The sequence below is a fragment of the Lissotriton helveticus genome, chromosome 3_1 (assembly GCF_964261635.1).
Source record: "Lissotriton helveticus chromosome 3_1, aLisHel1.1, whole genome shotgun sequence".
Taxonomy (NCBI): domain Eukaryota; kingdom Metazoa; phylum Chordata; class Amphibia; order Caudata; family Salamandridae; genus Lissotriton; species Lissotriton helveticus.
In genome coordinates this window covers 1,339,948,885-1,339,973,487 of record NC_136061.1, presented here as the reverse complement: position 1 = coordinate 1,339,973,487, position 24,603 = coordinate 1,339,948,885, and the positions used below count along the sequence as shown (strand labels likewise).

At 43.3% G+C, this 24,603-nt stretch overlaps 1 protein-coding gene across 3 annotated transcripts in view; it reads right to left on the bottom strand.

Annotated features, from left to right (window-relative positions):
* Positions 1–24,603, bottom strand: part of LOC144823461 (receptor-interacting serine/threonine-protein kinase 3-like) — a 1,695,550-nt gene that overhangs the window by 685,859 nt on the left and 985,088 nt on the right. The gene's annotated exons all lie outside the window — the stretch shown is intronic.

Below are 24,603 nucleotides of genomic sequence, written 5' to 3'. Positions count from 1 at the left end.
CGTGTTGAACTTGCTCTCGGCGTATGTCCGGCCGGGCTTGCAGGCCTCGGCCTTTGCAGACTTGGGCAAATTGCTACTCACCCTCCCCGAAGGTCAGTTGGTCCTGGGAGGGGACTTCAACTCGGTGGTGTCGGGCACGGTAGATAGACAGCCCTCCAGAACCATACCCCAAGGGCAGCAATGGTTGACGGAGTTTCATGAGGCCTTTGGTCTCACGGATGTTTGGCGCCACCTTCACCCCACAGAAAGCCAATTCACCTTCTTCTCTGGGCCACACCACACCTTCTCACGACTCGATTACATTCTCACTGTCCTACAACATCACACGTCAGTGCGTGAGGCAACACTCCTTCCAAGAGGCATTTCGGACCACTCGCCGGTAACGACGCACATTACATTCGGAGCGAGGAGGGAGGGATGCGTGGCGCCGATAAGCCCCTGGCACCTGCGCAATGATGACACTCGGGGGAAAATCGACACCTCTATCACTCATTACTTTGAAGAAAATGAAGATTCCGTGGACTCCCCGGTCACGGTATGGGAGGCGTTTAAAACGGTGGTATGGGGGGAAGTGCTGTCAATCATCTCTGGCAAGCGGAGAGAGCAACGCAGTCAAGTCACTACAGCTGAGGCGGAGATGGCAGAGCTAGAGGCAGAAGCACTCGAGACAAAGGGGAGGACGGCCAGAAACAAGTGGCAACTCAAGCTGGCGGAGTATAGAGCACTGGTCTCCCAGGAGGCCCAGACAGTAGCTAGACATAAATTGGGTAGACTATACGATCAGGGTGACAAAGCCGGGAAATTAATAGCCTGGCTTGACAAAAAGCAGCAGGCCAAGAAGACTGTGCCGCTAATACATAATCAATCAGGGGAGATTCTCACTGAGCCGAGGGAAGTGGTGAAGGAATTTGCCAGACACTACAAGCAGGTCTATACTAGGGTGTCTGACCGCCCGGAGGAGGACTCTATGGCTCTCCTCGCCGATATTCGAATGCCATGTCTGTCGGACGAGGAGAGAGACACCATTGATAGCCCACTCACTGTGGCTGAAATACAGCAAGCAATGATGGAACTCCGACCCGGGAAAGCGCTGGGCCCTAACGGTCTCCCGATCGAACTGTATAGGATTAAACCTGAGACAATTAGCAAACACCTGAAAGCCATGTTCGACACTAGCAGAAAGGATGGAATACTGCCACGAGACCAGCGCATAGCTACAATTGTGGCTATCCCGAAGGAGGGGAAACCAGTAGAGTCCTGTGCCTCCTATAGGCCGATCTCCCTCCTCAACGCGGAGCCCAAGATACTGGCGAAAGCACTCGCTAATCGGCTTAAACCAATACTTAAGACACTGGTACATCCCGACCAGTCAGGCTTTATGCCACACCGAAACACGGCCCTAAACATCAGACGCCTACACGGGGTGATCGGCCACCGCCATAACTTGAAGGAAGACGCAGTTGTGGTCTCACTGGACGCCACCATAGCGTTTGACACCCTGGAGTGGCCGTATATGTTCGCTGTCCTGCGGAAAATGGGCTTTGGGCCCCAGTTTGTGGAGTGGGTTCGTCTCCTCTATACGGAACCCCTGGCACAGGTCCTAGTGAACAATAAGTTGTCTGAAGTTTTTACTTTGGAGCGAGGAACTCGACAGGGCTGCCCCCTCTCTCCTCTCCTATTTGCCCTCTCCCTTGAACCACTAGCGGCCTGGATCAGACACGACGTCTACCTTCGTGGAATAGAATGGGCGGACGGATGGGAAGACAAAATATCCCTCTATGCGGACGATATTCTCCTCTACCTCTCGAAGCCACGACGGTCAATCCTTGCGGCCCTTGATATTTTCGCGAACTTCGGTCAGAATTCCGGTTTCGGCATCAACTGGAGCAAATCGTGTCTCTACGTCCTCAGCGGGGATCCCCCGAAGCTCCCTGACACTTGTCCCATCACAGTTGCTGAGGACGGCTTCAAATACCTGGGAGTGTTCGTATCGAGGGACAAGGCCCTGTCCTACGAGCGGAATCTCCTACCTCCCCTCCGACGTCTCCAACGAGAGGCCAAGTCCTGGCAGGGCCTCCCATTGTCGTTACTAGGCCGAGCTGCCTTGTTCAAAATGATGGCGCTGCCCAGGTTCCTCTACGCCCTTCAAAACTATCCGGATACGGTGCCTAACGCCTACTTTACAGCAATCGAGGCAGCTCAGCGCACCCTCCTTTGGGCGGGAGCCCCACGTATCGCTCTTTCAAAATTATCACTGGGGTGGTACGATGGTGGCACAGCCCTACCCGACATTCGCAAGCACTATTGGGCGGCTCATCTCACCGCGATAAATCAAGGGACTTACGGGGACGGAAATGATCCGGCCTTTGGGATGGACAGGTGGCAACTCCCTGGGGGGAACTATGAAATAGCTCTATACTCTACCCGGGGCAAACTTCGCCTTACAGGACCGACACAACACTCAGTGCAGATCTGGCACACAGCACAGAAACAATTGGGGTGGTCGGGGGTCCTCACCATGGCTACACCACTCTGGGCGTCCGGAAAATTAGGCAACTTGGGTCGGACCAAAGGGTTCAGGAAATGGGACCTTATAGGCATCTCCCAAATAAAAGACATCTGGGGACCTGAGGGAGTTCTCACATTTACTCAAATGCAGGCCACATATGACTTGTCGCGCACCGAACACTTCAGATACCTACAGGTGCGACACGCCCTTCAGACACACATTCCACCTGGCACTACACTGCCACAGAGCTCCCCTCTGGAAGACAGGCTGTTAGACGGGATCATCCCAGGGCACGCCATATCTCTCACGTACAAAAAACTGATAAATAATTCCCCTGACCTGCTACTACCCTTGAAAGAGAAATGGATTGCCGATGGGTTGGAAATTGATGAGGAGGAATGGAGGTCTGCTTTGGCCTCCCCTCGTGAGGTGGCCATTTCTGCCCGCCTGCGCCTAGTTCAACTAAAAATCCTACATAGAATTTATATCTCCTGTACGAGGCTGCAACTGATGAGAAAGGGTGGAGATGGACTCTGTCGCAGGGGATGTGGTGCAGCGGGCACCTTCTTTCATACCCTGTGGGGATGCCAGAAAATGCAACAGTACTGGGGGAGAGTGGTGCGATGCATGCAGGAGGTATGGGAGGTTGAAATTAGACCTGAGGCCAAGAAATGTCTACTCAACATCTGGGAACCCACTGACCTGTCGCACAGGGGGAAACTGTGGGTGACACTTGGGCTGGTGGTGACAAAAAGAAACATAGCGAGGTTGTGGGGGGACCCTAACCCGCCGAAACTGAAGGACTGGCAAAGTGACATGGACTGGTGCATGCTGCAGGAGAAGACAGTATACGTCACAAGAGGATGTCCTCGCAAATGGGTAGAACTTAGGTCCAGATGGAATGAATACAGAGGGAATATATGTGAGCCTCCTCCAACCACGCAATCTAGCTCCTTGGACATGTGACATTGGCCATGGCTAACTGAGTCAAAGCTATTAAAGACATCTAGTCACTAGGCGCACACCAGCACTGGCCAGAACCAAATAGTTCTGTAACCTGACGACCAAGTTACAGGGGGGTTTGTTTTTGTTAGTTCCTTTCTGGAAGCAGAAGTTATTACTATGGACCTTACTATGTGCATAATATTGTAGATTGTAAAACTTGACCTTCCTCATCCTTCACCAGCCTTCTTGATCTCATAACCTGGAACACCGATACGCCGTCGTACCCCCGGGTTGACGGCACGGGGCTGTGTTATTGTACTGTTAACACTAAATGCTTGATTGTACGCCGGCCCGATGGGTTGTAAGCGAGGATTGTCAACTGTGGTCTAAGCAATAAAGGTCTTTAAAAAAAAAAAAATAATAAAATAAAAAGCCTTTGAAATTCACTGAAAAAAAACACAGGTTTCAGAGACATTATAATTAGAAATTAGAAATGAAAAAACTTTAGAATTCACAGAAGAAACCATAGGTTTCAGGGTTGTTATAGTTAGCTGGCCATTTCACTCATACAAAAACAATAGAAATTCCTCCGTTATAGTTAGTTCTGTTAACTATAACTCGCGCCCCCGCAATGCACAGCGGTTGATGTCACATATTGCATCATTCATGACATGGCCAGAGACATCACTGATGGCATCTCAAATGACATCACTGATGACATCATCCACGTGACAATTTGATACACCTCATCATACACTAGTATAACCTTTCATCACTCACTGTAAAACACAGAGTACCATATGTGTAACCATTGACACACCAATACCAGTTACTACATACCCACTCACTGATTCCTAAGTCTACACACACAACTACCCATTCAACAACAGAATCATTTATACATGGATGCAATAATTAATAGAACACTATAAAATACGCTTATCCACATATGCAGACATTGTCACATCAGCAGTCATCCTAGTCGGTTATGCAGTCATCCTACTCACTCATGAAAAAAATTAATCACACTTAATTTACTCACACAATTATCCAACAACACCTCATTTATTCAAACACATAGTAACTCATAGGTAATATGTTGAAAAATCACCATTACAATTATACATTCATTCATATAGCTACTCTCACAATCACTGACTCTTACATATACTTATTTATAGTTCTCTGGCTCTAGAGCGGCTCTGCTGGCCTGGTTCTCTCCCTCTAAAGCAGCTCTGCTGCCCTGGTTCTCTCCCTCCAGAGCAGCTCTGCTGACCTAGTTCTTAGGCTCTAGAGCAGCTCTTGTGACCTGGTTCTCTGGCTCTAAGCAGCTCTGCCAACCTAGTTATCTGGCTCTAAAGGCTCTGACCATCCACATGTTTAGCTTTTTTTTTATATGTACTACTGTCAAGGTAAGATTAGGTTATCCAAACACTATCAATGCACAACTACATTCAGCTGTGCACTATATATAAATAAACCTCTAACCAGCTACTTAGTAAAGTACTACCCATGCAACCTAGGAATCCTCCTGTCTGTCCCATGCACTTCTCCAATCACCCATCCAGCACCATCTACGTATCCTATAACTCCGCAATACGTAAGCACTTACAAATTCAACATGTACTTTCTTTGCAGCACTGAAAATATTCTAGTTACTAGTCATGTACCTAAGGAATGACCAAGCCAGTAAAACTAGTACAGCTACAATATTCTGTGCACTATGCATGCATACCTCTAGTCAGCTACATAGCATTGATACAGTCCTGTAAATACTCAGTACCTATGCAGTCTAGGAATCCTTCTGTCTGTCCCATGCACTTCTCCATTTAACCATCCAGCACTATCTACATATCCCATCACTCTGCCAATACCTAAGCACTAATACATTTAGCATGTACTCTCTTTGCAGCACTGAAATTACTCCAGCTATTAGTCCTATACTTAAGGAATGGCCAAGACACTAACACAAGTGCAGGTACAATATTTTGTACACTATGCATGCAGACCTCTAACCAGCTACATACTATACTACCCAGTTAGTACCTATGCAGTCTAGGAATCCTTCCAACTGTTCCATGCACTTCTCTATTCACCCATCCAGCACGATCTACATATCCTATCACTCCACCAATACCTAAGCACTTACAAATTCAGCATGCACTTTCTTTGCAACACTAAAGTTACTTCAGTTATTTGCTGTATACTTAAGGAATGGCGTAGTCACTAACACAAGTGCAGGTACAATATTTTGTACACTGTGCAGGCACACCTCTAACCAGCTACAAACCAATGATACGCTCTTCTAAATACCCAGTTAGTACCTATGCGGTGTAGGAATTCTCCTGTCTGTCCCATGCATTTCTCCATTCACCCATCCAGCACTATCTACTTATCCTTTTACTCCACCAATACCTAAGCACTTATAAGCTCACTATACACTCTATTTGTAATACTGTAATTATTGTAGTTACTAGTCATGAACTTATGGAATGGCTTAGCTACTAACGCAAGTACAGCTATACTATTTTGTGCACTATCCAAGCAGACCTCTAACTAGCTACATACATTTGATACACTCTTCTAATTACCCAGTTAGTACTCATGCAGTGTAGGAATCGTCCAGTCTGTCCCATGCACTTCTTTAATCACTTATCTACCACTATCTACTTATCCTATCACTCCACCAATAAGTAAGCACTTATAAATTAAGTGTTCACTCTGTTTGCAGCGCTGTCATCATTCCAGTTACTAGTGGTATTCTTATAAAATGACCTAGTCACCAACACAAGTACACATAAAATATTCTGTGCATAATCCCTACAAATCTCTAAGCAGATACATACTAATGGTACACTCCATTAAATACGGAGTAGTACCCATGCAGCGTAGGATACCTCCTGTCAGTCTCATGCAATTCTTCAATCACCTATCCAGCACTATGTTCTTATTGTATCAATATGCCAATACCTAAGCACTTATGGGGCAGATTTACAAGCACCCTGCACCACCAGTACGTCATGTTTTGTAACGTAGTGATGGCGCCAGGCACTCCTTCATATTTATAAGGAGAGGAAAAGCCACCCTGTGTGGTTTTTCCTCTCCTTGTAAATACGACCCCTTCATACAAAGAACTTTGCGTTGAAGAGGAGTTCCATAGGTGTTGCTGTGGGTGTTCCCACGCAACAGCCATAGAACAAGACACATCTCCAGATTTATGAGAAATCGTAAATCTGGAGATGTGTGTGAATGCTGCATCCATCCTAGAGTTGGTGTAACAAGGCGCAACGAGGAAAATTGTTTTCATTTCTCCGCATTCTTTCCTCTTTCAATGCATGCTGCATTCCACAGCATATATTGAAAGAGGAAAATGCCTTTACTGATTGTCATGAGGGACACCTTCCTGCCCAAAAACACAGACATCCTTGCACCATGGTGCAAGGGTGCCTGTGTCACCCCATGGCTGCAGTTTGTGCAGCAGTACAGAGGGAAGCACAGAGTTGCAACATATTCATGTACATATGTCACATCCCTGTGCTTCGGAAGTGCCACAGTGCAGTGCAGCTAAAGAGCTTACAGTGTCATGCTGCAGTACTTCCTCATAAATCTTCACGTATAAATTCACCATACACTACTAATGCATTCTTTCAGTCAATCATGCTGTATACATATATTCAACCAAACTTTCACACATTACCTTGCAATTATAGTTTTCTTTAACCAGATAAGGTAGTTCTGATAATAACTGTTTTTTTCTTCTTCTTTTTTTTTACAATTTAGAATTTTTAGGGTGTTTTTTTAAAAAAATGAACAAAAAAGAACGAATAAAGCAGGAAACTTTTGGAATTACTTATCATTCCAAAAACAATAATTAACAACAATGGTTGCATTGCGCAGCACAAACTGCATCCACCGACTGCTCACCGAAGAATATGTTTCTTACAGTTCACGCAGTGTTGCTCGAGAAAGGCGAATTCTGGCCTATTGTCCATTGCAGGTGTTCCTGAGGACACTCCAGACGTACTTGCCACAGCAGGTGAGGGGTTCAAAACAGCTTACCTCATTTCCTCCTGAGCAAGAGTGAGAGGATGTGTGGTACGGAGATGCTTGTATATAGAAGCAATGCGACAAGAGTATTTTTTTTCACTGCCTCTTGACAGTACTCGGTCACAAATTTTGCACGTCACCTTTCCTGCATTTACTTTCTTCTCTCCAGGTGGAAAAGTGAAGAATTTCCACACAACAGATTCCGGCCTCTGTGGGTGTGGTGCCTCCTGCAAGAATTCTTCTTCAGAAGATGCTTCCTCCTGCTGCTGTCCAGATGCCATTTTGTTTGACATTTTTTGAAAAACACGAAAAAAAAAACAAGCAAAAAGGGTTCTTGTAGGAAAAGCGATGTCTCTCTAAGATGCTCCAAAAAGAATGATTAAAATGGGTGGGGTCCTTCAATAGTTACAGTGGGAAATGTTATGAACCAATGAAATCTTTTTTTTTGAGGTCACATGGGTCCCGCGCACTCTGCGCTCACGATGCACGCACCCAACTTCGCGGAAATATATTTAAAAATAATATAAGTTCATTATAAGTACAAATATATCATTTGTATGAATATCTTAGATAATCTCTTGCCCTAATATGTACATTGAAAATACCTATACATATCATATTAGAACATAAAACATTTTTGCGGTAGTCGCGCACCCAGCGCGCCCCAGCACGTATATGACGTTACACGAGACCCACCACCGCACAAGCGTCTCATACCGTAATGCGCATGTGTCGTGAATGGGCGGGAGCAGGAGTCGCGGAAATGGTCGCATACCACATCACGTAATATTAAATGTATATGATGTAACTGAAAAACATGCAGCCATCGCACATCGTACGCAGATCCTTCACGACTTTTCTAAAATAGTGGCTAGAATCCACACACCCACCGTGATGTGTACGCTGGGTCGCGACTCCGAAAAAAATTTAAAAATTGTTTTTTTTAAAAGAAAATAATACAAATATATTAAAATGAAAAATGAAAACTAAAAGATTAATCAATATTTCAGTTTGATCTTTTTGTCATTTTTTTGGTAATTTTCAGAAAAATATTTATTGTAATTTAATGAATAACATTTATAAATAAACAGTTAAAAAACTAGAAAATAAGTAAAAAAAATAGTTATAATTACTATCACACTTAAAAATTATCATTTCAAAAACCTTTGAAATTCACTGAAAAAAACCACAGGTTTCAGAGACATTATAATTAGAAATTAAAAATTAAAAAACCTTAGAAATTCACAGAAGAAACCATAGGTTTCAGGGTTGTTATAGTTAGCTGGCCATTTCACTCATACAAAAACAATAGAAATTCCTCCGTTATAGTTAGTTCTGTTAACTATAACTCGCGCCCCCGTAATGCACAGCGGTTGATGTCACATATTGCATCATTCATGACATGGCCAGAGACATCACTGATGGCATCTCAAATGACATCACTGATGACATCATCCACGTGACAATTTGATGCACCTCATCATACACTAGTATAACCTTTCATCACTCACTGTAAAACACAGAGTACCATATGTGTAACCATTGACACACCAATACCAGTTACTACATACCCACTCACTGATTCCTAAGTCTACACACACAACTACCCATTCACCAACAGAATCATTTATACATGGATGCAATAATTAATAGAACACTATAAAATACGCTTATCCACATATGTAGACATTGTCACATCAGCAGTCATCCTAGTCGGTTATGCAGTCATCCTACTCACTCATGAAAAAAATTAATCACACTTAATTTACTCACACAATTATCCAACAACACCTCATTTATTCAAACACATAGTAACTCATAGGTAATATGTTGAAAAATCACCATTACAATTATACATTCATTCACATAGCTACTCTCACAATCACTGACTCTTACATATACTTATTTATATACACCAACTCTCACATACAATGCCTTTTATTTTTTTACTTTGTTGAAAATGTACAATTAAAACATATATTCCCTCACCAAGACAAAAATAAATACACTCAGTCACCCAAACAACTGTTTCCACATGCACTCTTAAACCTATACACCTAGCCAATCAACCATTCACACATCTATGCACTGTTGTAGTGGCCCATTCAGCAGTTTGTTGTAATCCATTCACAGCACTAAAACTCAAGCACTTATAAATTCAGTCAGGCACTGCACTAAAACTCAAGCACTTATAAATTCAGTCAGGCACTGTCCTTGCAGAACTGTAATCATTGAGTCAGTACCTAAGTAGTTTTGCAGTAAAGTAGGTCTTAGGGCATGAACTGCTTCAAAGCGCTATGCACTATGCTTGTAGTTTTCTATCTACCTACACACTTGTGATTTATACCTTCAATTCCCGAGTCTATATCCTTCCACTTCCACCAAGCAGTCTGTCACTGGTGTTGCACTGTTGTAGTGACTCATTCAGCAGTTTGTTCTAATCCGGTCACTACACTGAAACTCAAGCACTTATACATTCAGTCAGGCACTGTCCTTGCAGAACTGTAATCATTCAGTCAGTACCCAAGTACTCATGCCGCGAAGTAGGCCTATAGGGCATGAACTGTTTCAAAGCGCTATGCACTATGCTTGTAGTCTTCTATCTACCTACACACTTGTCTTTTATACCTTCAATTCCCTAGTCTGTATCCTTACACTTCCATCAAGCAGTCTGTCACTGATGTTGGACTGTTGTAGTGACTCATTCAGCAGTTTGTTCTAATTCATTCATTGCACTAAAACTCAAGCACTTATAAATTCAGTCAGGCACTGTCCTTGCAGAACTGTAATCATTCAGTCAGTACCCAAGTACTCATGAAGCAAAGTAGGCCTTAGGGCATGGACTGTTTCAAACCCCTATGCACTATACATGCAGTCTTCTATCCACCTGCAAACTTGTCTTTTATACCTTCAATTCCCCAGTCTGTTTTCTTACACTTCCACCAAACACTCTGTCACGGCAGTTTTCGTATTCTAGTGAGCCATTCAGCAGTATGTGCTTATCTATTCACTGTGCTAAAAGTGAAGCACTTATAAATTCAGTCGGGCACTCTTCATGCAGAACTGTAATCATTCAGTCAGTAGCCAAGTACTCATGCAGCAAAGTAGGCCTTAGGGCATTTATAAGTTCTTCAGTTTTAGCACAGTGAATGGATTAGTACATACTGCTGGATGGGTCACTACAACAATGGAACAACAGTGATAGAGTGCTTGGTGAAAGTGTAAGGATACACACTAGGAAATTGAAGGTGTGAAAGACAGTGCAGGCAAATACAAGACTGCATGCATACTGAATAGGGGTTTGAAGCAGTCCATACCTTAAGGCCTACTTTGCTGCATGAGTACTTGGGTACATGTTTCATATTATGAATGATAAAATGCATATTTCAGTGAAATTGGGTTTAACATTCTGTGTTTGAAAATACCACTTTTAGAAAGTGGGTATTTTCTTGTCTAACTATCCAAGCCTCCCTCTGCTAGGTTGTGTATTCCTTGTCTGGAGTTTGAGTGACAGGGGCTGGGGGATTCCAAGAGACAGGGTGAGTCAGCTCAGGCTGAATAGAAAGAGCTGCATCTAGATGGGAGGGAGGAGTTGCACCTGGGACCTGAATAGGGCTGTGCCTTCCCTCCACAATGCTGGCTCCACCTCCTGTGGTGCGTCTGATGTCTCTGCCCTGCAATGTGAAGGGAAAAAAGGAGTCATGTAAACAGAGTGCTCCAGGACAGACCAGAACATGTTTGGACTAGGCAAATGCCTATCTGCCTTCAGAGAACAAAGAGAAACTGTGTATAAAAGATGGGACCCAAACCCCAGAACTTTAGATCACTTTGGGACAAGAAGAAGAAGCCTTTGCTGAGGAGTGGAGCGAGAGAGACTGAGGAGATACTGTCCCTAAGCTGAAGTGCTGCTTGGGGGATTGGCCTGCAGTGGTTGCCGGACTGCCAGAGAAAGGAGAGAGGAACTTTGTGTACTTTCTTCAACTTGTAAGCATCTCTAAGGGCTTGAGAAAAGAGCTTGCCTCCTGCTGAAGTCTCAGGGACAACATACTTCACCCACCAGCTACCAAGGAGTTCTATGGAAGTGCTTGCATTTGTGCGGGAGGGTACAAGACTCTGGAAGGGGGTGAAGAGGGAGGGAGTCCTCGCCTCTGACCACTGTTTAACTGGAGGGTTTGGACCCTAGGTTGGAGGGCCACGTTCAGGGTGTCCCCCCTGACCTGGAAGCCCAGTTGCAGGATAGATCCCCTGAACTGGTGGGAAAATTGTGCAGAACACCTGATATGATAAGATGTAGTTCTTGAAACTCTTTTGCAGTATGGATGCATTTTTGTTATGGATTACATACTTGTGTTTTATAATTAGTCATTGTAGATTGTATTTGTTTAGTAAATCAATAGTATATTTGATAGATTTATTTTCATGACATTATATATATTTTTTACAACAGATTCTATTTATCAACACTAAAAGAAATTCATCATGCCTTCAAAAAGTGAAAAAAGGAAACAATATAAAAAAGCTTTATCTTTTCAAGAAAAGTCATCCACAAGATTTACCTGAACAACAATGTGTGGACAAAAAGAAAAAAAACTCCTGGTAAGACAACGAAGGATTTTCTAAAAAAATTATCAAACACTAGGAATAGTGTGGAGAGTGTGAAAAATAAAAACACTGTATCTGCAACAAAAAAGAACAACAAGAGAAAAAAGAAAAATGATGGGAAATCATGTTCTAAAGAAACACTGTACAGTAAAAGGAGGAAGAATCAATTTCAGGAAATTAGAAAAAGAATGTTTTACAATAGAGTTGTTTTAAACTTAATGAAGGATATGAAGAAATGTAAAAGAAACATATTGAAAGTCTTGATTAGAAGGCTTTCGAATTAAAAAAGAAATTGTTTATTTTAATAATCAATATAATTTGACCTAGATAAACCAATCCATTTAATGAAGGCCAAAAGTAAGTGGAGAAGACTAATTAATAGAACTAATTTTTCAGATTTTTTTGGGGTGAATGGAAACATAGTTCAAGTTCTGAGCTTTTTTTTTAATTAAGAGAGTTATTTTCAGAGTAATGATTTGTTGCATGCAGTTTACACCAGTGGTCAAGCTAATGAGTTTAGAAATGGTTGTCCTATTGAGAAAGAGAAAATTGTTCCCAGAAATGCAGAAGAGGTGTTAGCTGATGAAGTTTTAGGGAGACGTCCTAAAGCTTCAGTGTACACTTGGAATTGCGGTAGTATTTGTAGTGTATGGCAGGAATCTATTGATTTGTTACGCAATTTCTTACATGAGTATACTAAGAAAAGTGTTAAACAAAAGATTAAGATGTTGCAAGGAATAGACCCTTGCAGAGTGAGAGAAAATACTTGTTTGCAAGGTCATTCCCTGGCTTGTCTTTCTAAAAAAGTATGTTGAAGTGTTTTTCACCATTTCAGTATGTTAGCAGTACATCATACTCAAATGAGGAAATTAATCAGAACATTGTATTATGCAAAAAGTCCAGCACTAATGTTAAAAAAGTTGAACAGTGCTCTTTAGCGTGGATCTGTATCAGATGTAATGAACGTTTGTGAAGAAATTGAGGTTAGTTACTTAGGTACAGAGGAAGACAGTGCAGAAACTGATACATTAATAGAAGGAAATATGGAAGAGAATGTACAACATTCTAGTACAGAAAATTTTGAGCAAGAAATTACGAAGTTTAAGGTGATTTCAGGAGAAAGGCCAAATTATTCTTGTATTTGTTATCGACGAACTCATAAAAATCAGACCAGGACTGTTGATCTGTATTTAAAAAGTGATAGAGAAAATAAAAATGAGTGGAAGGAATTTGCAACTTATTTGTTGGTAGAGAATTGTTTTGATTTGGGTTCTGATCAACGTATTTGTAAATATTGTTATAACAAATTAGACGAGAACAAAATGCCTGCTAGAGCTGTGCATAATAATCTTGAGTTAGTAAATAATCCTTATGAACTGATGGATTTAAATACCTATGAGTCTATTCCTATTCAATGTGTGCATCCATTTCAGGCTATTGTTCGTATGGAGCCTAAGACAGGGAAATCGCCTCCTTCAGATTTACAGAGAGGATTAAAGGGAAGAGTTGTATATTTGCCTCTAGATTTATAGAAAAATATTGAAACAATTGGAGTAAAAAATTTTGAAGATGAACCTCTAGTTATTCTTGTTAATGGCATTCCTACTAAGAGTAAGAAAATCTGGCAAGAATTAGAGGAAGTTACGAAAGCTAAAAAGGCAACGTTGTATCTGGTAAAAAATAATCAGTACTATAAAAATGTGTATATGGGAGAAGAAGAAATCACTGTAGAAGAAGATACTGACTCCTCAACTGGACAAATTGAAAAAGTGTACATGTCCAGAACTGAAGAAATATATGAACATTACAGTGTTCATCCACTTCATTCCAAAGAAGTGATGGGGAATACTATGGAGTTATTCCAAATGAAAGAAGCAAAGGGAAGTCCCATGAGTGTATGGGAAGTAAGCTTGGAAGCTCGTTGTTTCCCTCAGTCGTTTCCAACAGGAAAAGGAGGACGATATGATGAACGACCGGTTGTAAGGATCCAAGTGCTGTTTACGCACGAGTGCCAGGAACCGAAGACAAGCCCAACCCTTCCCCCCTACACCTATTGCGTCTATCAAACTCTAGAGCACAATGGAGACATGGAGGGAAAGGAGGGAACAAAACAAGGGAAGGAAGAGGGGAGAGATTCCTCGGACAGGACAATCCAGCAGGCAGGACACAGGTGCTAAAAGAAAAGACTTTAGTTAGTATGCAGCAAGAGAGAGAGAAACTGCAATATAAGGTTCTGCTAAATATGTATTTACCTAAGGAATTCTAGAAGTCTCCTAGAACCCTGGTAACTTCAGCTTGCTCCCTGGAATATTCTAAGGACTTGGACCTCAACTAATAATGACTCTAGGCAGCCTAAATGGGTAAAGAGAAAGAGATATGAGTAGTGTGCCTAATCAATGTTTGTTTAGATTAACACTACCGTACCAGTGTTACTCTATCTTGATCTGCTCTGTCAAAGGAGGTAATAAGCTCCTAGAATTGCTCCACAGCCAGCGTGTTCTGAAAACGTATGTACAGACTAAGCTTGTAGCACTCAGAATACATACAAGTAAATAAGAATTTGCGCAAGGCGCTTTTACCGATTCTCCACGTTTTCCTTAACTGCAAGATGCCAGAATCCAAATCCTCTTGGAAGTCCCAAAAAAGGTGTAAATGATAAATAAGGGGAAAGGAAGGGGTCTCAATGCGGACCACAACTACCACAATGCCGCAGACTTAGTCGACCAGTCTGCCCAACCCATGTCCGGCCGGCCGACGGAACGAGTAGTCCGGCCGGCGGGCAGAACCGGGAGAAACAGCCTGGCCAACCCCCACGGACAGTGGAGAAGATAGCCGGCACCGCATATGGTAGAAAGGGGGAAAGCTCTGAGTCCGCCCCTGAACTACGAGTGGAGACCAGACAGGAAGTGTCAAATGAGCAGCAACACGCAACGGATATCGGGGGGAACAGGTTGCTCAATGGAGGGGACCAAAACCCGCTAGGAATACCTGAACAGGAACCATGAAGGTATTCAACAACGCGGACAGGGCATTGGTAAATGAACGGGGAGTGAAAGCGGCGAGGCGGAAATAACGCGACGCAATGCCGAGACACTAGAGCACGAAGCATCCCACTAAGGGGAAGTCAGGCCTTTTGACTGTTGCCTGATCTCCTCGCACATGCGCGATGTGGGGCGGCCATCTTGTTTGGTAAACGCGACTTTGCAGGCGTGACACCTGTGCAGACTCCTGCATCTGAATACCGGACATCAAAATTGTATGCATAAGATCCAAGATTTCGACAATGTATTCCGTATTTGTTTCATCTTTTGTTTGAGAGTGACTTGTCTGGACTTTCTTATGCAGTGAACCATATATTGAAAACAGGTGTACATCTGCAAAATGTTTTGGCAAAGGAATATACGGATAAAGTACAGCAGAAAGATAATGTTTTGGAATCTCAGCTGATTAATCTCATGGCATGTCAGGGTGGTACTAATGAGTACTGTACCGTTGTCATCGGGAACTTAAATGTATGCTAAGGAACTTAGGAACTGCTACATGGTTCCTTACTCTAAGCTGTGCTAAATATGCTTGGGATGATTTACTTCAATTTCTTCGAGAGGCAAATCCAAATATAGTAAACATTTAATACAAGACACCTGGAGAATTGTGCTCTTTATAACCAGTTAATGTATGCAGATATTTCAATCATAGATTTGAAGCTATGATGTCTTATCACCAATAAAAAAATCCTCCTCTTGGAGAAGTTGTGGATTTCTTTGGAAGAAAGGAGTATCAAGCAAGAGGTGCTCCTCACATACATATGCTAATAAGGATCAAAGATGCCCCCTAATTCGGACCAGATTCGGATGATACTGTGTTGTCTTTTATTGAAGAATATGCTACATGTGCTATACCCAAAAGCACAGAAGAAAAGAACTTAAGACAAGAAGTCTTATGATTCCAAAGCCATCGTTGTGAGAAATACTGTCGTTGAAGGTACAAATCTAAGGACAAGTTCTACACCAAATGTTGTTTTGGATTTCCACTGAGGTACTGGGTTTTTCAGAACCGGCACAGACACCGGTAACCCAGCGGTGTCAGGGTACACCCAGAGACCTCGGGTTCTTCCTGATCCAGACCACAGAAACTCAGAGTCTTCTAGGTGAAGTCAAAGATCGATTTATTGGCTGCAACCAAGGTAACAAGTGTCCTAGAAGTACAACACACGGGGAAGTATATTCTCAGGAGACTGCTCGAATGTACAAAGTCAGGCTTCTCTTCTTATACACAATTCTAAGCTTCAGGCAAAACATTCTTGGTTGTAAAGTAAATCGTTACCATATTTCCAATACAAAGAAAGAGCAGAGTCATGATGACATGTCCATATTTCACTTTGTGCTGCTTACAACAAATCATCCGGCAAGGCCCAACATTTCATCAGATATCGGTGGACCCCCAATAAAACAGGCACCTCCCCACCATAAAGTAAGTGAAGCAAAAAGAGCAGAGATAGATGGGAGCAAGATACGGCAGGTGTGCGCGCTGAAATGGTTTTATGGCTTGTTGAGCCCTGATGCTATCTTATTCGGCCACTGGGAGGGGAACTGACCTAACGAGTTCGGCCTGGGGCAATGGTTCCAACTTGCACAGGTCACAGGAAAGTCGATTAAGGAGTACGTGTCCTTGCTGAAATTAATTTGGCTGGATTAAGGCCTATGTAAAGGGCAACACACAAGATGGCTGCAGTATATAAAATGGAAGCCAAGGGTTCTGGACGATAATGACGATTTCGAGGAGAAATCGTTACTCGAATACGCTGAAAATATATGTACATGGTGTGCTCGTCATTCTCGGTATTTTGATACCAAATTCGTCATGTTTCGATGAAGTTTTAATTCTCGAGTCCAGAACGATTACATGAATCCAGAATCTTCAGAACCACAAACCCTCCTTTTGCCCTTACATAGGCAATTCATCTATCCTCATGTTAATCTGAGTCCAGATCTATATTCCTAAAGTCATTGAGATGTTGCTGTAACATCATTCTGGTACTCAGTTCATCTCTTGATACAGGCTTCCTTAAACATGATGTGACACAGAGGCCACATATTGCAGGAGCACACTGTATGCACAGACAGAACAGAAAAAGAATGGCTAAGACCATCCCAATGACCATTAGAATTTTCCCTCCCCAGGCAGATATCAGTTCCCAGAACCATCCCATTAACGACCAATCTCCTTTATCCACATGAATAGATTTGGAAATCCTATGTAGTTTGGAGATGGCCTGGTACACTGTTGGAGCGTTATCAGGGATGAAGATACAGCAACTAGATTGGATCAATCTGCATACCCCACCTCGGTCTGCAAGTATGACATCTAAAGCGACCCTGTTCTGAAGGGTCATAAGTCGATCCGACTGGAGCTCAGCAGTCAAGTTACTAAGGGCACCAGTAGTTTCTATCACGGTGGACTCAACTACCCTTGTTAATTGCCTTATGTTCCTGCTGTTAGCCATGGATCCCCAGAACGGCAGAAAACCCTTTGCAAAGTCCCCAAATTCTTGACCTGCAGTGTCTTCTTCACTCAAAACACCTCTAACTATCCTTGTCCTGTGGTAGTCTGCCGCTGCTGTGTAGGTGGGAGGCAACAGGAAGGAAACAAAACATGAGCCCGAAAAGTCAGGGGGCAACCATGTATAGGCTCTATCGTGGCAGATGAAATAAGTACCTTTAGCTGCTAAAAGCGCTGGGGAAGTCTGAGATCCAAAAACATACGTTTCAGTACAGACACTCTTCCCTAACTGAGCCCTGGGATTCGTGCCATTACCTTGCAGACACAGATGACCCTGATGGGGTATAATCCAAATCGGGGACGATCTCTTAGCTTGCTGTTTCTCACTCAGAGTTGCGCCATATCCAGTCATGTTCCAACCTATGTATAATAGTGTCTCATCTCTAGGGATAGTCTCATAAGAAATACCTTCCGTAATCATGTCTACTATACGCTTGACTAGAGCACTCTTTCTAGGATTGTCTGTTACAGAACGCAGGGGGTAGATTTCGTGTGCATATATGAACATTGTCCTATATGCCCATACAGAACCATTGTTACTAAATGGCAGGACCAAATAAGGGATACCTTTATCCGTTGTGTGAGGCATAAGACCGCACACCCAACAGTTAGTTGTGTTCATTACAAGTTGGTGTTGGTGTAACAACTGAACAAAGGAGTTATTAATGAACTCCAATCTCCTATTTGATTCGTGCTCAGGCAAAGGGTGGAAAGAATGAGAGGAAACAGTGGGAGGAGGTATGGGGGATGCAGTGGGCGCAAATGTTACACGAAAAGAGAATAAAACATAACTTATTAAAAATACCATGACACTGAATAGCATGGAAATACACAATATTATAAAGTTTTTTCTTGTCATCACGTTGCACAGTCTGTGCTTTAAGGTCGTTTGTTTGGCAGGTCTCTCCACATCGGGAAACTCCATCCTCTCTAAATTGCTGCCCGCGGTGGTAGGTTGCATCTGCTAAGGGATGCTTCTGTCAGTCTAGGGCAACTCCCTTGGACCAACCAGAACTACCGACCTAACGTCGTCAGCTGCACCCCAAAGACTTTTAATCAACCGCGGCCCTAGCAGCGGAACCCGGATGGCGGTTCGAAAAACAAAAATAAGCAAGTTTCTTAGATGGGAGAGCTGCACTTTCAAAAATAGTACTTGGGGGAAAAGGAAAATCTCGGTTTTTATTAGTCCATGGATCTTAGTCTCAAATTGCAAAAAGAAAGTGTTTTACTAGTTCGTTTTTCTCGGTCTCAAATTGTATCGTTGTTTCCCAGGTATTGTCTGATCCTGGAACAGAAAATCAGGCTCTGTAATGTTCAATCGCTCGGATGGTGTCACAGCCTTGTGCAAAATGTTCTCATTTTCTTGTTCAGAGTCAGTTCTTTTTACGTGCAAGTCATGAAAAGGGACGGTATGTGACACGGTATCAGATTCTGGGTCAGCGACACCCTTCTGGACCCACTGGTCATAGGGTAGAGGGAAAGGGAGTTTTTTACAATGGATCCCATGGACCCAGTTGGCCTTCCCCTCCACCCAAACGGCTGATCTTGTAGAAAGAAGGACGAGATGAGGCCCGGTCCACCTGGGCTGGTCGTTCTTCGTTCTTTGGAAGTTCCTTACAAGTATCCAGGAACCGGGGTCAATGGCGTGACCCGGAGTCTCAGAGACCGGAGGCAGGGTGTTGTGGACCTGTTGATGCAAAACACGCAATTTAGCCGTCAATTCATACAGATAGTTAAGCAAAATAGGGTGCTCAAGCTCGCTGAACTTGGTGGGTCTAGGCACTCCCCATATGTTGGCTGGCCGGCCAAAAACTATTTCATATGGACTAAGTTTCACTCGTGAATGTACAGTCATCCTAGTGGACAGGAGTGCTAAGGGTAGAGCGTCAGGCCATTTAAGACCTGTGCTCGCTTGGATTTTGGCCAGGTTAAGTTTTAAAGTGCCATTGTAACATTCTACTAATCCAGCTGATTGGGGGTGATTTGCAGCGTGGAACTTCTGCCGGATACCTAGCCCTTCACACACTCTCTTCATCACGCGACCCACAAATTCACTCCCATTGTCAGACCAGACCATTCTAGGCATTCCAAACCTGGGGAAGTAATCTTTCACAAGGGCTTTTGCTGTGGACAAGGCAGTATTGTCTTTTAGGGGATAGGCTTCTACCCATCTTGAGAAGGCACAAACAACAATGAGTACGTATTTTAAATTGTTGCACCTCTCCATGTGAATGAAATCTAGCTGCAAAACCTCGAACGGGTACGTAGGAGGTGCAAAATGACCAGCTGGAGTTGGGGTTCCCCTATCAGGATTGTGCTTCAGACATACCATGCAATTCTTGACAACATTCTCTGCACATTTGAGAATCCCTGAATTCTTCCATACTGGGGCCAACAATTCGCAAATCCCTTTGACGCTGATATGAGCCATTCCATGAGCCATTGTAACCACTGCAAGCACATATGCATCGGGTAACAACCATCTTTGATGTTCTGATGATTCAATCCAGCAACCATTTGCATCCATTCTACCCGTACTTTCTCTCCACGTGCTCAACTCTTTCTCTGTGGCCTCAGCTTGGATGGACTTCACACTCTCTATTGTGTCTTCACACATTCCAACATCACCAGTCCATCTTGCAGGGCCTGCAACGTACATTCGGCTCATTACATTCTTTGCAGTTTCTTTCACGATCTCATCAGCAAATGCATTTCCATGACCTACATCATCAGTCACCTTCTTGTGAGCACTACATTTCACAATCGCCATTTGCAGGGGCAAGGTCAGTGATTCAAGAAGCTCATTCACCAACTGACCATGCTGAATCTTAGCTCCATGCGAAGTCAGGAATCCACGTTCTCTCCACAATCGCCCAAAACTGTGAGCCACTCCAAATGCATACTGACTATCAGTGTAGATAGTCACTTTCATCCCTTTAGACAACACACATGCTCTCGTGAGTGCAATCAGTTCTGCTGCCTGAGCTGAATTATGTGGCACACGTGCAGCTTCAACAACTGTATGCAAAGTCGTAACGGCATATGCTGCAGTCGTGTCACCACTCGGGAGCTTAAAGCATGAACCATCCACCCATAATGTACCATCACATTCAGCAAGAGGAGTATCGAATAAATCTATTCTCATTTTCGTCTCTTCCTCTGTTCTGAGAAAACAATCGTGCTGTTCTGAAACATCTGATTCCTCTGCAATTGGCAACAACGTAGCTAGATTTAAGGTACTGCATCTCTTTATGTGCACATGGCTCGCTAGCAGTGTCAATTCGTAACTGGACAGTCGAGCACTAGTTAAGTGCTGTGTCTTGGTTCTATTTAACAATGTGTCTACTGCATGCGGGACCATCACGATTAGTGTATTATTCATTACTAGACCAGCAGACTGTCGAATAGAGACAGCTGCTGCTGCTGTGGCTCTTAAACAACTCGGTAATGCTTGTGCTACCAGATCCAAAGTCGACGAAAAATAGGCACATGGACGCTGCCTACCTCCAAACAACTGAGTCAACACTGACAATGCACAGCCCTCTTTCTCGTGGACATACAATGTGAAAGGCTTACTGTAGTCGGGGGCACCTAACACAGGAGCCGAACACAATGCTGTGCGCAATTCGAGAAAACTTTGCTGACACTCTTCAGACCAAGGAATGGGATTGGGTGTATTTTTACACGTTAATGCCACCAAGGGTTTGGCTAATAACAAAAATTTGGAATCCACTGTCTACAGTACGATGTAATGCCCAAGAAAGCACGCACTTCTCTCTGTGTTTTTGGCACATTCAATTTCGCTATTGCCTGAATTCTTTCTGGGGTCAGTTTCCTTCCCTCCTTCGATAAGAGGTGACCTAAGTAGGTCACTTCTTATCGACAATACTGCAGTTTGGAAAGTGACACCTTGTGATGAAGATCACACAGATGATGTAACAATGACAGCGTGGCCTTTTTACAAATTTCCTCAGTGTCTGCGGCAATGAGTAAATCACCAACATACTGTACAAGAGTAGCACCTTCAGGTTAAACAATCGTATTAAGCTGTGTTTTTAGAGCTTGACTGTATATTGATGGACTTTCACAGTAGCCCTGAGGAGCGCGTTTAAAGCGGAAGCTGCGACCTCCTAAACTGAAGGAAAAAATATCCCTGCTCTCTTCAGCAATTGGGATGCTGAAGAAGGCATTCTTCAGGTCAATCACCGAAAACCAAGAGGCAGATGCTGGAATCATAGTCAATAATGTGGTAATGTCGGGAACAACTGGGAATTGTGGCACAACTATTGTATTCACCTGTCTAAGATCAATCACGAATCTGTACACAGGTGGCTGAGAAGGGTCAGTTTGTTTTAAAACAGGCAGAACAGGACTATTGCAAACGTTGCCTCGTGTTTCTTCAATCACATCCTTTTCAATTCATTCGTAAACGATCGCTAGCAAAGCTTTTTCACCTTCACTCGAGATTTTGTATTGGGGAATTTGTGGCATTTTAACGTTGTCTTTCAATGTTACAACATATGGTGGAATTTCTAAACGACCCACATCATTAGGACCAGTGGCCCAAAGAATATCTGGAAGAAACGACAATTCTGCTGGAAGTTTGTCCCTCGACAAATACATGGGAGAAACTACTTTCTTACCTAAAGTAAGGTGTACTCCCGAAGGAGAACAGTACAAAGTCGCATGCAACCTTTTTAACAAATCCAATCCTAGCAAGTTTTCACCACAACCTGTTGTCAGAATGAGGGGTGCTTCGAATTCACAAGGACCAACAGAAAGAGACAAAGGGTCAGAAATTGGATTTCTAACTGGGGCGCCAGAAAAACCTACAGAAACGTTCATTTCGCCAGACAAAGGTGCGCCAGGGAGTTTGGAGTGCATAATAGAACTCTTTGTAGCACCAGTATCCAACAGAAAAGGCTCTGACACACCTGATGTAATCACCTCGACGTAGGGTCCACTCTGATCTACTGGAACTGAAACAACTCCCTCTCTTTGTCTATGGCTGTCCTAGCAATCATTACCCTCCAAATACTCATCTTCTGTATAGTAATCATCAACGTAGTATTGAGCTGTCCGGTCAGATACGTTGTTCTGCTGATCGAACCTATTCATAGAATTTTGTGGTAGAAGGGGACGTGCGTTCTGAGGGGCGTTTCCACGCCCTCTACCTCTAGGTGCTTGCTGACTACCACGGCCTCTTACACCAGAAACTCCATTTGCACGTTGTAATAGAATAGGACAATTATACTTGAAATGACCCTCTTCTCTGCAATATGAACACTGGTTGGGGCCTACAGGTACACGGGGTTGAGTATACTCGACTCTTTGCGAGTTCCTCTGATACTGTTGAGGCTGCTGAAAATTACTCTGGTAGTGGTTCTGACCATTGTTATTTTGACCATTATTATTTTGATTACCACCACCACGTGGCGGATATGCTTGCTGCAGCAAAACCTTAGTTTTCAATTCTTTAGTTTTCTTTTCTACGCTATCTTTCTCGTCTTTGTCTCTATTTTCGTAATATTTGGCAGTAGCTAATATCTGCGCTGAAGATGAGACTGCCCAAGAACTTTCTGAATCCTTTAACTTTTTACACAATTCTGGAAGCAGATTGTGCACAAATTTATCGACAAACAATCTCTGACCACCTTCTGTGGTCATATCTTGACCGCTGTGGTCGACAAATGTTTCTTCAAATCTGGTGAAGAAATCTGAGACTGTCTCTTCCTTCTTCTGCTTGCATGCAGACAACTTATCCCAATTTACACGTATTGCAGGCATTATTGTTTTCATGTAATCAACTATTCTACCAGGGAGTTCTGCTATCAAAGGCTCAGGCTTAGCACCACCAACTTGTTGGGCGTCTGCAGCGGCAATATTAGCCCATGAGTCACCTAACTCTTGATCATGATCTGTATGACGAATTTTACCCCATAAAGGCTGTGGAACAACATTCCCAAACAGCATATTAATATCGGCTAAATTCATTATGCATGATCCTGCGGTTTGTGACAACTCTTTGTAATACCCTGCAGGATTTTTACGCGGATCAGGCAATGTCTGTTTAAGGGCTAAAACTTCAGCTCGCTTCCATGGGACATGTACCCATACACACTGAAAGTGTGGCAAAATAGGTGGGTTAACAGTTGTGCCACCCTCTCTCCATTGTGGGGGAACTTCTCTCATCGGGTATTGTCGCGCCTTTTTCCTACTAGATGCACTAGATTGTGACCCAGAACTGCTTCCCTTACTCCGATATGATAGCAACATTTCAACTGCTTCCTCCACATCTGGACCTACAATCATGCCCTCTCCAAACTTAAATCGTACACGACACATCTCTTGCGGGATGCATTCCAGATCATTGTCTTCTAAATCCTCGCAAAGGAAAACACACATCTGTTCGAAAACATATCTCTGTGTATGTGCTTCCCATTGATGGAAGACTTCCATGACCGACTCTACATCATATTTTACGGTGTCCATAACCCATTTTCGTGCTAAACGATTCAATGAGTCTCTCTCTTGATAGTCAGGCAATCGACTTCGCAACTGTCTTCGTTCCATTTTAGGGGTCGTGGTAGGCGACCCAAAAAGAGGTGAAAGAAGGTTAGTGACAGTGCTGGCCATTTTCTGCCGAATTGAAGGTGAAACTGAAGGAAGAACGGGGTAAGATAAGGCAGAGGCAGAGATACCAGCAGAGGAGGCATCAAGAGAAATAGAAGGAGCACTAGGCACAATCGTAGAGGGAGCATTAGGAGAAGTAGATAGTACAGTAGGCAAAATCGTAGAAACAGGTGTGATCGGTGGGCCTTGAGGAGGCTGCACCAAAGGAGTAGGAGCCAGCTGAAGAGTAGCTGGTGGTTGCTGCAGAGGAATAGGAGGCATAACAACCACAGGTTGTGCAACTGTGGGTTGTGGAGGTGCCATGGCAT